The 13,464-nt window shown below is 37.1% G+C and overlaps 1 protein-coding gene across 6 annotated transcripts in view; it reads left to right on the forward strand.

The window, feature by feature from the left end:
• The window catches only part of LOC126867178 (tyrosine-protein kinase Src64B), an 87,269-nt gene that overhangs the window by 50,696 nt on the left and 23,109 nt on the right, over positions 1-13,464 (forward strand). For 2 of the 6 annotated variants that reach the window (XM_050621415.1, XM_050621418.1), the window contains exon 3: positions 8,026-8,190. The exons of the other annotated variants lie outside the window; for them this stretch is intronic. The gene's annotated coding sequence lies outside the window, so the exon portion shown is untranslated. The remainder of the gene's footprint in view (positions 1-8,025; positions 8,191-13,464) is intronic. 6 annotated transcript variants of the gene reach the window in all.

A 13,464-nucleotide genomic window follows, 5' to 3' on the forward strand; every position in this document is an offset into this window, starting at 1 on the left:
CTAGACACTGTGTGTTATGTATCGTTTCTTGCATTTATTTGGTTTTTCAGGACGAAGGTTATAAATACAACTTCCGTGCAAAATGCTTCACTCTATATCGCATGGATATCCTTTTAGCTCCTTGTGTATTTTTTAATAACTTTGGCTTAACCGATATAACTAATGTAACTGTGATATTATCGAGTCGAATTCGTTTCAAGGAGGAATATCTCGAAAACCAGGCTAGAGACTCGTGCCCTCTTTGGATTATACACATCGTATTGTACATCCATCGTCCATTTGCACGATTCTTTATTTATTTGCAGAATACTCCTTTGACCTGGAAGCATGTTCCTTGCAAAACAGCGAGCGTAATTAAATTCCGAAAGAGAAAAATAATTACGGTTGACGAGCCTGTCAGAAGCTCGCAGCACCGCGAGAACGCGAAATATTCGAAACAGGGGAACGAAAACTTGAGCAAGCACAGGGCACTCGAGACCTCTCGGCTCGCTGGAAATATTCTCGTGTCATCTCCTGTAGCAGGCAGCGATAAAGTTTAATTCGGTTTTCCATGCTGGCTCACTGGCCGATTTTGTTTTCAATAAGGCGAACGTAACGCGGCACAACGGATCACGTAGCGACTGTGTTCCCACGGGACGGTCTATTAATCCCCAAAGAATTGGAAGGCTGAAAGCGGAACCGCGAAAAGCTCTTGACCTCGTTCCGCGGTTAAATGGCTCGACGTTTTCTTTTCCTACTCCTTCTCCTATGTCTCCTTCCGTCCTCTCTTCTTCTTCCTCTTCGTCTTCTGTTTGCTGACCGGGTGAAAGGAATTTCCACGTGCCTGAAAAAAACCTCGTCGTCGCGTCCTCGACGTTTCTCTTCCTTTTTTTTCTCCTGTCCTCTTTCTCCTTTTTTTTTACGGATATCGATCCTTTGTTTGACCCTCTGTCCCGAAGGAATTGACCGAAGGTCACGAGCAATCTCGTAACGAGCCCGAATTGGAGGGGGACCCTTTAATCAGCTGGCTCGCAGCTTCGACTTCAATTTTCCACCGTTCGAACAATAGGTGCAATGTACCGTTGAAGATTCATTTGGTCATCGGGGCCGTTCTCGTCCTTTCCTTTTTCTTTCTCTCCTCTTTTTCTTTTCTTTTCTTTTCTTTTCTTTTTTTTAGCACAGTTGAAATGATTGCTGCGAGGCTGCTCGTATAAGTGATATCGATTTTACGTGCGTTTGTACGTGTGTATGGTCGAGAAGGGTATACGTACAGTACCTATAGTCCCTGGACGCTGCGTTCGGATATAATAATTCCATTTTTTTCAAGTTATTCGATCGGTAAAATAGTTCTTGCCAGTCCTTAAGGAAATTTGACAGGTAGATTTTATACATTTGGGGTGGCAACTAATTTTTTTTTTTTTATTTAATTGTTTACATTCACAATTTGTCCGATTTGGACATTTGGTAGAATTTTTTGGCTGTTTGATTATCTTGTGGGTGGCTACCCCCAGCGGGGTACCATCTTCGTGTTTGTTAGATTATATCCTGGCAACTAAGTGATTGCGTATTTTGTCATTAGTTGTATTGACAAAATCCGCAATCACTTAGTTGCCAACTCAATACATATGTAAAAAGCGTAATACATCGTTTGCTTCATTGAAAGAAGATACTTATAATTGTAAAAAAATAATTGCAACGAACCTACGATTCAGCCACATATATTCAGTGTTATGGGTCATCGTACGATCGGATTAGACGCGAGAAAGATGACATTCAGATTCGTTATACGGCCGAGCGGCACGTTACATGCGCGTCACGTGTACTTACGTAGAAGAATGCGAAACGGAGGAAAGTCGCTGAATCGGGTGTTTCTCGAAAGTGCGGAATATCGTTCTACGTCCTGAACATCGCTTTCTTCTCAAGTTTTCCCGTGCCGCGATTTTTCTATCGCGAGCAACTCCTCTTTCGACCGACCGAGCAACTCGCAAACTAAAAATGTTGGAGGGAAAACTCGGGGAAAAAGTAAAAAGTCGGGAAGAAGTCTGGATTCGATTGGAAACTTGTTGTGTCAATGGCTGAACGTCGAAGGCGAGAACTTTTCTCAGCCGTCGTGATTTATTTTTCGATCGAGCTAAGATCTACGAGTCGTTTTCCAGATTCGAATTAATAGAAATAACTATGATTCGAAGTTGAAGTGTTTGGAAGGAGAATAGAAACAAATTCCTGTTGATCGTTCGAGAAACTTATTTCCACTATACCAAGAAATTTGCATCGTCGTCAAATATATGACACACCCAATTAAATATTAAACTTTCGTGAATAATCGTTATTAATTTTAGCTTTGTGTGTATAATTTAGCTGTTGTTTAGTTTTACGCGTATAATTAGTACCAGCGAGCGAAACTTTTTCTCACACAAAAGTTCCCTCTTTCTTCGTGTTTCTTTTAACCCTTTGCACTCCGAATTTTATTTCAATTTCGTTACCAGCAGCTCCTAACGCGTCTAAGTGTTTTATTTGCAATTTACTTTAACTAAAAAATAAGACAATTTAAGACTTAAATACCATAGTCACACTATTGTTGTATTTTGTAATTTTTAAGTGTACGATATACCTTGAAACAATTTCCAGGATACAATCCTGCTTTTCTTTCGCACGTTTCACAAAAAAAAGATAACGCTGAAAAAATATCGAGTGGAACTCGACAAAGAAGCTCCTGAGATAAAAACTGATGTCACACTCGACGTAGCAGTGCAAAGGGTTAATAGTTAAACAACGATATAAAATAACTCATAAGTTTCTTCCACGTAGAAGGTCTACCTACATAGTCCAATGTAACATAGCGTGATAGATCTCTGTTGGTCCTTGTACATTTATCGAAAACATAGGAATTAAAAGTGTACAGTGTTCGAATTTTGTTGCGACCGACTACGCATAGAGTCTTCGTAAAATACGATGAAAATACGATCGAAAGCCAAAGAAACAATTCCAAATCCTCGATCCTTTCTGAAAAATAGAGTTACATTAGAAAGGTCCCATGATCCGATTGGTCGGTTGGTTGGGCACAATTTTGGGTCGATGAAGAGGCCTGCACGAACGCAAGGGCGCGTAACGCGACACGGCGAGGGTTAAGTGGCGCTCGAAAGCCGCGGGTCGAGCTCCTCGAGTCGCGGCTAACGACGTCCTATTCTTCGTCGGCAAGCGATGGGCTACGCTGACCTGGCTCTAGCTCTAGTGACTCACGGATGTTCCGTGACTTATTGTTAGTCATAGTCATGGAACACACAACCCTCTCTCCGCAGCTTGGTACCTGCTACGGTAGACGTCACCGAGTCACGAGGTTAAACGAGGTCGACGTTCGCCTTCGAAACACACGAGTCGAACTCGCGTCTCGACCATCGATCTGTCGCGATCCAATCGATGGATCCCTTCAGCTCCGACCATGAGCCGTTGTTATCTCTTTCGATTGATCTTTCGTGTTACGTTCGATCAAGATATCGACTATGTCCCGTTTTCTTTGCCGCAGAACGTCGGTCTATCGTTAGGAGGATGTTACGCGTGTATTTTCTCTTGTGCACGTGACGTGAATCGTGCTGAATAGTTATGATAACGATCGCAAAATTAGAATAATCTTGCTTTGATCTCTGTCGTTTGATGCTGGCGAGTGAATTAATTCGGCCCTTTAAGAGAAAATTCAAATTTTACTCGAGAATATCGCAAAGTTTCGATTATTATGTTGTCCGCCGATTATTATTCAACCATGTCGAGCAGAGTTACAGATGGAAATTTATAAGATTCCAGAATTATAGAGAAAAATATGTATTTTGTTTGTTAGTTATTCGTTGAAAGCTGGTAAACTTCGAGGTATGTAGCATGGAATGGTTCAAAAAATAGAATTCGATCTGTAATGCATATTTTGTCGTATTTAACTAATGGTATACCTGTTACGATCGTAGAAACAAATATAGCCATATTAGCGAGGCATTTGATATTCCAGCATTAAACATGATCGTTGGTTTAATCAAACTTACACAAGTTGCTCTACGTAGATACTTCTGCAGGCTCAAACACGTCGTGCTAAATTATACATTCAGTCGGGTTATTACACTATTAAATGCACGGTGTTTTAGCATCTCTGAACCTAATGAATTTCGAAACCTGTTTCTGTTTCTCTAGAGAGGAGTGGCGTGAACCGTGACAAATCCGCAAATTTCTTCTATCACGATAAGTCGAAATTACTTGAAATTCTTGTAAGATTAGTTTCGTAATGATATCAATACTATAAATATCAGATTGGACTTTATTCCTCTTAAATACACTCTTCCTATGCCTTAAAAATAATTGTTAAAGAGGAAGACTAATCTTCTTTCTTTGTCATATCAGAATAAATGAAACAATATCTTAATATCGTGGAATATTTTTGAAGCCAAAAAGGCAATACAGAAATACGTTAATTTACCGAAAAATTAAAAATCAAAGAAAAAGAATTTCTATAATTATTGAACTTTAAAACTGTTCTTTCAAAAGAAATAAAAAATACAAATTGTCATATTCTTCTCCTACAGTCTTGATACGATATCTATGAATTATTTTCACCGTTTTTACATCAACTACGCACGAACACGCTCTTTCTTTCGTTGTTACCTACCGTAATCAACGTAATACCGTAGTCTCATTTCCATAAAGAACGCATAAACGTGTGCTGCGGTTACGCGGAAGACCTGGCAAGAGCGTCAGGGAGAAGACTTGAAAAACTGATTTTATTGATTTTATGCACTGCAGTTGTCTCGAGTTTCTATTGACTTTTCTACGACGGGTATAACTCTTCGCGAATGGCTGCTAGAGATGTGTTTCCAAGCTGAAGGGCAGGGGGAGGGAAAAGCTCTTCTTATTTCATAATCGATATAGCGGAGGGTGCCGTGTTTCCTCCTATTTATAAGCTCCTTGTCGATATCCACGATATTAAATTCACTACCGTGACTTGATCGCCAGGTTTCAAGAAATAATTGAGTTGCTTTTAACGCCGACGAAGCCGGAAGTTAGTTACACAGCCGCGCACAGATTTCGTTGGAACTTAGGAAGAATTAGTAGCCGAAGGGAAACCAACTTCTCACCGCGTATCAAGCGTATCTTGTCGTCAGTGACGACGCGAAGGAATGAAATTAACCTGCGAGTTACGTTTCATTAGAAACACTATCGACACGCGTAAATAATCTAATTTGCAGCTGTACGTGTTGGCGCGTTTAAGGAAAATTTGAAAGTGCCACGATGCATAGAACGCATTGCTGGATGAGAGGCAAATATCCAAACTATAGTATTCACTGACATTTGTATGTACATTTCATCTAAAAATATAATACTATACAATACTATTATATAATATTAAATATTTTTAAATTAATACAAAATTATACTATAATGTACTATACTGTACAACCCCTCAAAAATACAGTACAATAAATATAATATTTATTTCAATTAACCTAAATTTAATTTTCATATAAAAATTAAATACTCAATATCTATTAATACAATATTGATATATTTAAATATCAGTACAAAATTATACTATACTATACTGTACAACCCCGTAAAAATATAATACAATACACTGTGGATTTTAAATCAACGCATCCTAGTCTTTGCAATTTGCAATTTAAATTGACGCGTTTTTAATCTTGAAAATCTTCAGAAAATCAACTCTTCGTATCTTAAAACGAATCTTAAAGAATATAATTTTAATTGATAGATCTTATTCTTAAACGATTTGATGGATAGATGACATTAGTCTACTTAGGTTGTATTTCTTTAGTTGCATTCATAACGACATAAACTTGCATACATATCCAGTGTCTACTAGTGAAAAGAAGAACGTAATTCCAGTGGATTTTTCAGTTAATTTGGAAATATTAAATAATACTATTTAATATAATATATTATAACTATAAATAATAGTTTTATTTAATTATAAATAATACTATAGGCCTGTAAATGTTTTTGAATCCAATTGTACATTTTTCCATATTATAGGCATACGAGATCAATGACCAACGCGATTTATTTTTCGCTGAAACACAAGAATTAAAATAAATATCAATTTCGAAAATTTATGACGTTACATTTGTCGAATACAGTTACGAAATTCTATTGTTTTGCGCAATAAATTCATTAAAAGCTGTAGGAAATTTCTTTATACATTATATATTTCAGAGTCAGTAAATTATACTATTACATTGTTGATTGTTGAATTCACCTCGATAATCGCTTTCATATAACAAAAATCATATCGATTGAAAAATATCAGACGAAAGCTAGTTTACAAATTATAAATTTAAAAAACCCATTCGATAAAAATAACAAAACTTTGAATTTTTCCATTTTTCTGATAAATCTAATCTAAAATTAACGAGTTAAACAGACTACATATATTTCATATATTTTTCCAAGTTGTAATTTTTACAGTAGTTATTTAATATTTTCTAATTAATTAAGAAAACATGCTGTCGCAGCTAGGAATTGTCGTATTTTTTATTTTCTTCAAGCAGGGAAGGTCAAGGCACGTGATAAATTTAAACTCATAAATAAGAGGAATATTCCTCGAACAGGAACAACGAAGACAATGTTTCTTCACACTCTCGTATTATTTTCTTCCTGTTTCATTTGAATCTCGTGTTATTTAAAATTCATCTTGGCTTTCCTTCTCAAAGCAATACTGCGCGAGTTCCGTCATCTTTCATAGACCGCTATATGTTTTTGCTGTATATCTTTTAAAGTCAACGATAAAGTTAATAAACAGTTTTTTTTCTGTTTACTCGAACTACCGCGCTTTTTTCATAAAAAATTTCTCCAATTCTATATCAATTTTTCTACGTATTTTCTACTAAAAATGTTTAACAAGCAATACAATTTTATTCGTTGCTTGTCGCTCGTTCGATTATCGCTGTCCGGTTACAAATTTTTTCTCGCTTATTTCTCACTCATATTGACAAAGTTTAGTTAAAACGATAAAAAGATAGAATGCTTTGTAGGTATATCTTCTATTTAAATTTCCATTGAATAAATACTGGCAGTGACAAAATTAACGAAGCAACTTTCAAAATTCAACCTCATCTTTCGCACGAAATTAATTATAACGTAAATCTAATTTCACGAGGAAGGAAATTCAGCGCGAACATCAAGGCTCTTGCACGGAATACTAATTGACGACGAAATATTTTTCCCCTTTCTTCGTCTTTCCGCGCTAAAAATTGTCGATGAAATTAATGAATTCGTTCGGTAACGCGATGTTCTCGCGCGGAATTAATTGCGCTTCGGTGAAACGCGAAACACTGGAATCGCCAGAGTCGAGGATTTTTCCGCGTGTGTCCACTCGGCGTCTCTTCAACCAGTTACGTTCAAGATGACGATCCGTCGTCGACCTTCCAATTACAAGTTACAAGGATCCACGTGTTAATGTATGACGTGTTTGGTAGGCCACGGATAGTCTATGATAAAGTATGATAAAGTGTAACTCTGATCCTTAACTTTTACAATTTTTATTACTTTTATCGCGTACCTTCGTTACGAGGCTCTTCGCCTCAACAAAGTAAGGTCCGGCTGGACAAAATATCGTAGGCTGGAAAAACGGTAAAAGGTAGGAAATATGTATCTTTTCTTGTAGCTGTGGTAATTCAAGTATGAGGGGTGTAATCACCTTCCAAAGTTCAACAGCTTAAGACTTAAGAGCTAACTTGGAAAAGATTTCAGATAAGAAATTTTGTTCGCAAAAGTAAAATTCTTTTTCGCGTATTGGAAAAAAGTAAACAATTTTCAAGTTGGTACAAAAACATTGTGACAAATACACGATCAGCTTGTATAAAACTATTAAATAAATAAGTGTATTCTGTTTTCCGTTTAAGAGAAGTAAAGTATCTAGAAATCAGTGATCATTTTCTTTTTTCCGATCAAATATCCGCAGTTCAATTTTTAACCGCACGATTAAGGTTCCATCGAAACGTTTAATCCCCCCATTCGGACAAAGAGCCTGCTAAAACGCGTCACGTCGTAAAGGTACGGTGAAGGAGCACGCTTTTTGGACGACCGATAAACCAGGAGAAACGTGGACCAACGATGCGGAACAAACAGTTCCGAAGAAACCCAGAGATTTCACTCGGCTGATCTTCTCTCTTGTTGAACGTTATAGTCGAGTCATTATTCTGTCGAAGTATACTACACGTAAGTTCACTGTGTCACGAACGTTCTACAATTTCGCTAGGAATCGATTGATTTTTTTGTATCTGAGTATAGTTTTTTTTTTTATTACAATTATAATTCTTCCATCGATTAAAATGCGTATGTTTTTTGTTCTTTTCCTGTTGTCTTTTCCTGTCTAATATTAAACAAGAACAAGAACTCTATCGAATAAGAAGATGAGAATTCTTGTCATTTTTCTTATTTCTATTCCCCAATCTTTTTCACGAGTGACTACTCTTTCTCCAATCACTGGAGTTCTATCTTAGACACCGTGTATCATCTCTGCTATTGAAAGTTTCGCAAGAAGTTCGAAAGTCTCGTTAAAAGTGTGTCTTTATCTGTGCGTATCACCCTATTCTGTGTTTCCCTGAAACGGAGATTTTACCGTGTTGCTTGATAATAATCCTTAACAATAAATATAATTATAATTGATAATAATTAAAAATACTAAAAAACCGACTTAATAATAATCGAAGCCACGAGTCTACGAAATGGGTGCTGCGAGCTTCTTCGACCCAGAACGAGGAGGATTCGCTCGAACGACGCAAGTAGCCGTTACGGAACGAGGCGTGAAATAATTTCTGCTCGTGCTTCCGCTGCGCTGACGCGAAACGAGAAACGATAAATTCACCGATCTATTGCGAAGAAATATGGAAATGAGAGACTCGCGATGATCCCAGTGGGAATCACATTGGACTCTAGTCATCGGTCGAGCAACTGGAGATCTTTGACCCTGTTTGAACTGATCGGCTGACGTCATTCGTGAGCTCACGTGTTGGGCTGGTTAGTTGGGAAGATCCGAATGTCTGAGGGTCCATTGAGGAACACGATAAATTTTGGCTCGTATGCTGACTCACAATCAGTATACGTACTTACATTTATATCGTGTTTCGAGAAAGGTTTTCTACGGTTTATAGCGCGTAAAATTTTTCAATACGAAGCTATTGAAAGTGATTAAGGGTAGTTAAAGGTAGCGTAATAACCGAAGAACTATTCCATCTTGACACGTTAAAATGTCACGTTTATAATTTATTAGAATCTGTCACTTTGGTTTGAAGAATAGAAACGTATAGTTGCAACAAGTATTTGGTGAGAGTACAATAGTATAACGACGAAGTACACGATAGTACACCTAAATCAACGAAATAAAAAGTATGACGAATTGTATGGAGCAGTGAAGTGAAAGGTATATGATTCCATTGAAGAAAGTAAATCTGAACGTATAGGATAGGATATATAAGAGAGCGCAAAATATCTGAATTAAATGGAAAGTTACTTTGGTATAACAGAAAATAGCATTCTAAGCAATACAAATTTAAACTTTCTTCTTCGCTATATATATACCCAGAATGATGTAAAACTGAACACTAAATCCCACCGACACCGCGTTTTCAATTTCTTCTTGATCGATCTTTGGATAATTTTTCAACTTCAGAATTCCTGTATTCCTTATCTTGAAACCTATCTTCGGCTATTACTCCCGTACGAAGCATTTCGCTCTTGTTGTTTCTCAAATTGCGTTATACGACGTCAGTGGCAATCTTCTAATCTCGCCATACGCAGGGTGCTGCTCTATCGTATCGATAAAATATTCCACACAACCGAGTACAAAGACAATGATCGTGCCTCGGTCCAATAACGAGCCAACTTGCCCAGAAATAGAAACGAAACGGGTATCCCAAGTATCTGGAGGACATCTACGGAATTAGATGGAACGATGGGGACTGCAGTATGCAAGTACATGGGATCGTTTCCAGCCCCGAGGCCGACGCAAAGATAGCAACCGCACTACGCGTCAGAGATTTGGGTGCAACTTCGATGGAAATGCAAATGCGTCATAGTTGAAGCGCTGACCAAGAAATTGCCACCACCTCCGTGTGATTTTCTTCTTTCCCTTCGGGCTACGCAATGCCTGGCAGACGCGACCCTTCCACTCGAGAAACATGCTGAGCTTTCTCTCTCTCTCTCTCTCTCTCTCTCTGTATTTCTGGGATCCATAAAAAACGCGCACCAACTTTTATCCGTCGACCGAAGAAGAGTACGAAAATTTCTACGAAGCGAGCCTCCTTAGTCACTCGCAAGCCAGACTAGCACCATGATTAATTATCCGCGACAGGAAGTCCGCAATCGTTCTAAAACGTATATCTTCTCTACTGCCAGCATACCTAATGAATCGTCGCGTCGCGTCGTACAACGTCTGCCAGTCAATATGGCGACTGTTATTATTCATCAGCCGGTGACACTGTTTCCTACTACAGAAGATTCTCTGATGTTCCACTTTTCCTCCTAATCGCATTGTAAATATGTGGTTAGGGTACAGGACTATCCGGGCAAGGTAGATCGTCGCGAAGATTAGGGTTTGGATAAAAGCTAGGTATTTACAATGGAATAGTCTGTGCAAGCGAGATAGCTCTCTATGATTTCGTTTAAGCTGGAAGCTGTAGCCTAAGGGTATCTTTTGAACGATGTTTCCTATGTTTATTATTTGCTCTGTCTTTTTTTTTTATTTATTTTGTTATTATTATATCGTAAATGTACTGTACAAACGTAGTGTCAAAATAGATAAAATAGAACAAATTAAATTCCATTGATATTGATTTTTTCAACGCTGCTACAGTTTGTTGTCGTGGGTTGAACTTTCTTCGGTTTTAGAATTTGTACGTCCTTTGTTTGCGAACGTTTCCTTAAGTATCATTTCCTTAGAGAGCGTTTCGTTCCCGTGCAAGTCCTGAGATTTTCCACGATGCTTGAATTTCATGATTTATATGCCATCTATAGGAGGTATTGCCGCACCATTGTTCTTAATACAACATTTAAATAATAACTGATAAGATTTTGTATCATTAAATAGTATTTCCGTATGGCTACGAAAATTTCATACTATGGCAATGAAACGTATAGAATCTGACATAAAAATGCTTCATTGGAAAAACGGGGATACGCGCTATGATTATAAAATATAAAATATTCCAATTTAATTCCAGAGTACTTACTGTAATACCAAATAAAGTAAATCTCTCTGTTTAGCTTTCATTTTCTTCATTGTATTAATAGAAATATCAAAGTTTCAGCACTTTTTATCGAAATTAGTCCGACCATGTAAGCTCTGTTCTTCTTCATATGGAACGAACTCGTCGATACACGCACAGCCCTCGCGAAAGTGACTCATCCCACGCAAATGATTAGGGAAGCACATTGATTTCCATGCACTATCGATCGCGTCTACCACGTGAAAGAAGCAGATATTATACGAAGACATATGATCTACATTACGGTACGTGGGCGCATCGTCTCAACCAAGAAGAAGCGTTTCAACGACAAGAAGCAGGGACCGCGAGGCCATCGTCGAAGGCGTTGCAAATTACGTTTCTACGTCCCTCCGCGAAATGTTTGAGGGGAGGCAGCCATTTCTATCTTGCAACCCCTAATTTTCGTCCAAGTTGGGGGCATCTCCGGATTCGGTGCCGTCAGAAGCAACCCTAGCATCGTTCGTAACTTCCCTTTCTCTTCGTATTTGTATTTACTTCAGCTAAAAGTATAGCCAAAAAAAGAAGTAAAAATACGAAGTTGTTTGCTACAATGTTCTGCATAGGGAAAAACAAATGCTTTCGAACGAATGTTCACTGGCTCACGAAAGTATCTGTTTGAAAAAATATTTTCACTTCTGTCCCCGTTTCAACGACTAAGTATTTTCTTTAAACGCATTTGTTCCTTTCCTTTGAAAGTCCTTTCTCTGACTTTTATAATCATACGATGATACTGTGAACTAAATGGTATTTGGATCTAGTTAATTAACATTAGAACTATCACACCGGCCAAATTGACTGGTTTTACAATTTAATTTTAAAATTCCTACTTCATGTTATATTTTTTTCTACAATGATGTAATGACTTTCGTAACGATAACTAAAAGAATAATATAATTTTTATTTTGTTTTTTATGTATTCAAACTGAAAATAATTTTGTATCAAGGCTACTTATACCAACACCGGGCAAAGTGGCTGGTACTTATCAAAGTGTAAAAGGGTGCCGCAATCTGTTTATGGAACCCCAATTAACCAATTTCCTCGTTTTGTACAACTTGCCACACGTTTCTAAAATTTTTACTGCGTATCATTCGATACAATGATATCAGATATCAGAAAAATTCCGGATCGATCGCTAGACGCTAACACTAGAAATACCACACCATTCAAAGTGACTGGTTCTACAATTTTATAAATTCGTCAACCCTCGTTTAGGGATGATGGTCCCAGATGGATTAATAATACCAAAAACTTCATAACATGGAATTGCTTCTGTAAGAAAGTAATAAATCAATAAATACCAAAATATTCTATTATTACGTATTTTTTAAAGACCAGTCATTTTGACTCTTTTTTTGGTAGAAATAACTTCGTGTTAATTATCGGTAGTTCTAGTGTTAATGCGTAAATACTGTAACAAGTACAGTGGTGTGCCGATACTTTTTACGGACAATACTTTTGATTTTGAGATTTCATTTTATATGACAAATAAAGATAATTGGAGGCGGATAAGGACCGCGTGAATGGACAGATTGTTAATGGAAGAATTTTCAATCCAACGGTTTTTAAAAGCGACGTTTCCGTAAAATGAGAACGCACGGTGCCGTGTGTTCGACGGTTAATCAGTCGTACGTTAGGCTTTAATAGCTGCTTTTTAATCTCTAAAAAGGTGACTCTGTTTGTGGAGTTAAGGGACGTTTGCTTTGATTTCGAATAAATCGACCGAGGCTTCCACAACTAAGAGTTAATGACATCTAACATTTTATAATTTAACGTATCCGTATATTAAATTATATATTACATTAATTTAATATATATCGTATATTCTAATTAAATATACTATATATTTAATTTAATATATATTTTTATATATATTATATAGTCGTGTAAAGTATTAACCAGTTCGTATTTTCAAAAGCACTTCGATTTATTTTTTATTTCAATATACGAGTGTATATTATTTTTCAGCTATTTAACGTAATTATAGAGAAGTAAATTATAAGATAAATGTTAATCGCCTGCAAATATGACAAGTATCAATTTGCTGTGAACCACTTTGGCTTGAATATGCCTCATAATGTTAACAAGTCGGAAGTCAAGCACTATCCTGGCCTATTTTGTAGAACATAATGAGCTCTCAATATGTAAGTAACGTAAATATTGATCCCTGAAAGGATGAAGTACCGATACAACGTGTACAATAGTTTGCAACAATCCTTACCGTAATGC

The sequence above is a fragment of the Bombus huntii genome, chromosome 6, assembly GCF_024542735.1.
Source record: "Bombus huntii isolate Logan2020A chromosome 6, iyBomHunt1.1, whole genome shotgun sequence".
In the NCBI taxonomy this organism is placed as follows: Eukaryota; Metazoa; Arthropoda; class Insecta; order Hymenoptera; family Apidae; genus Bombus; species Bombus huntii.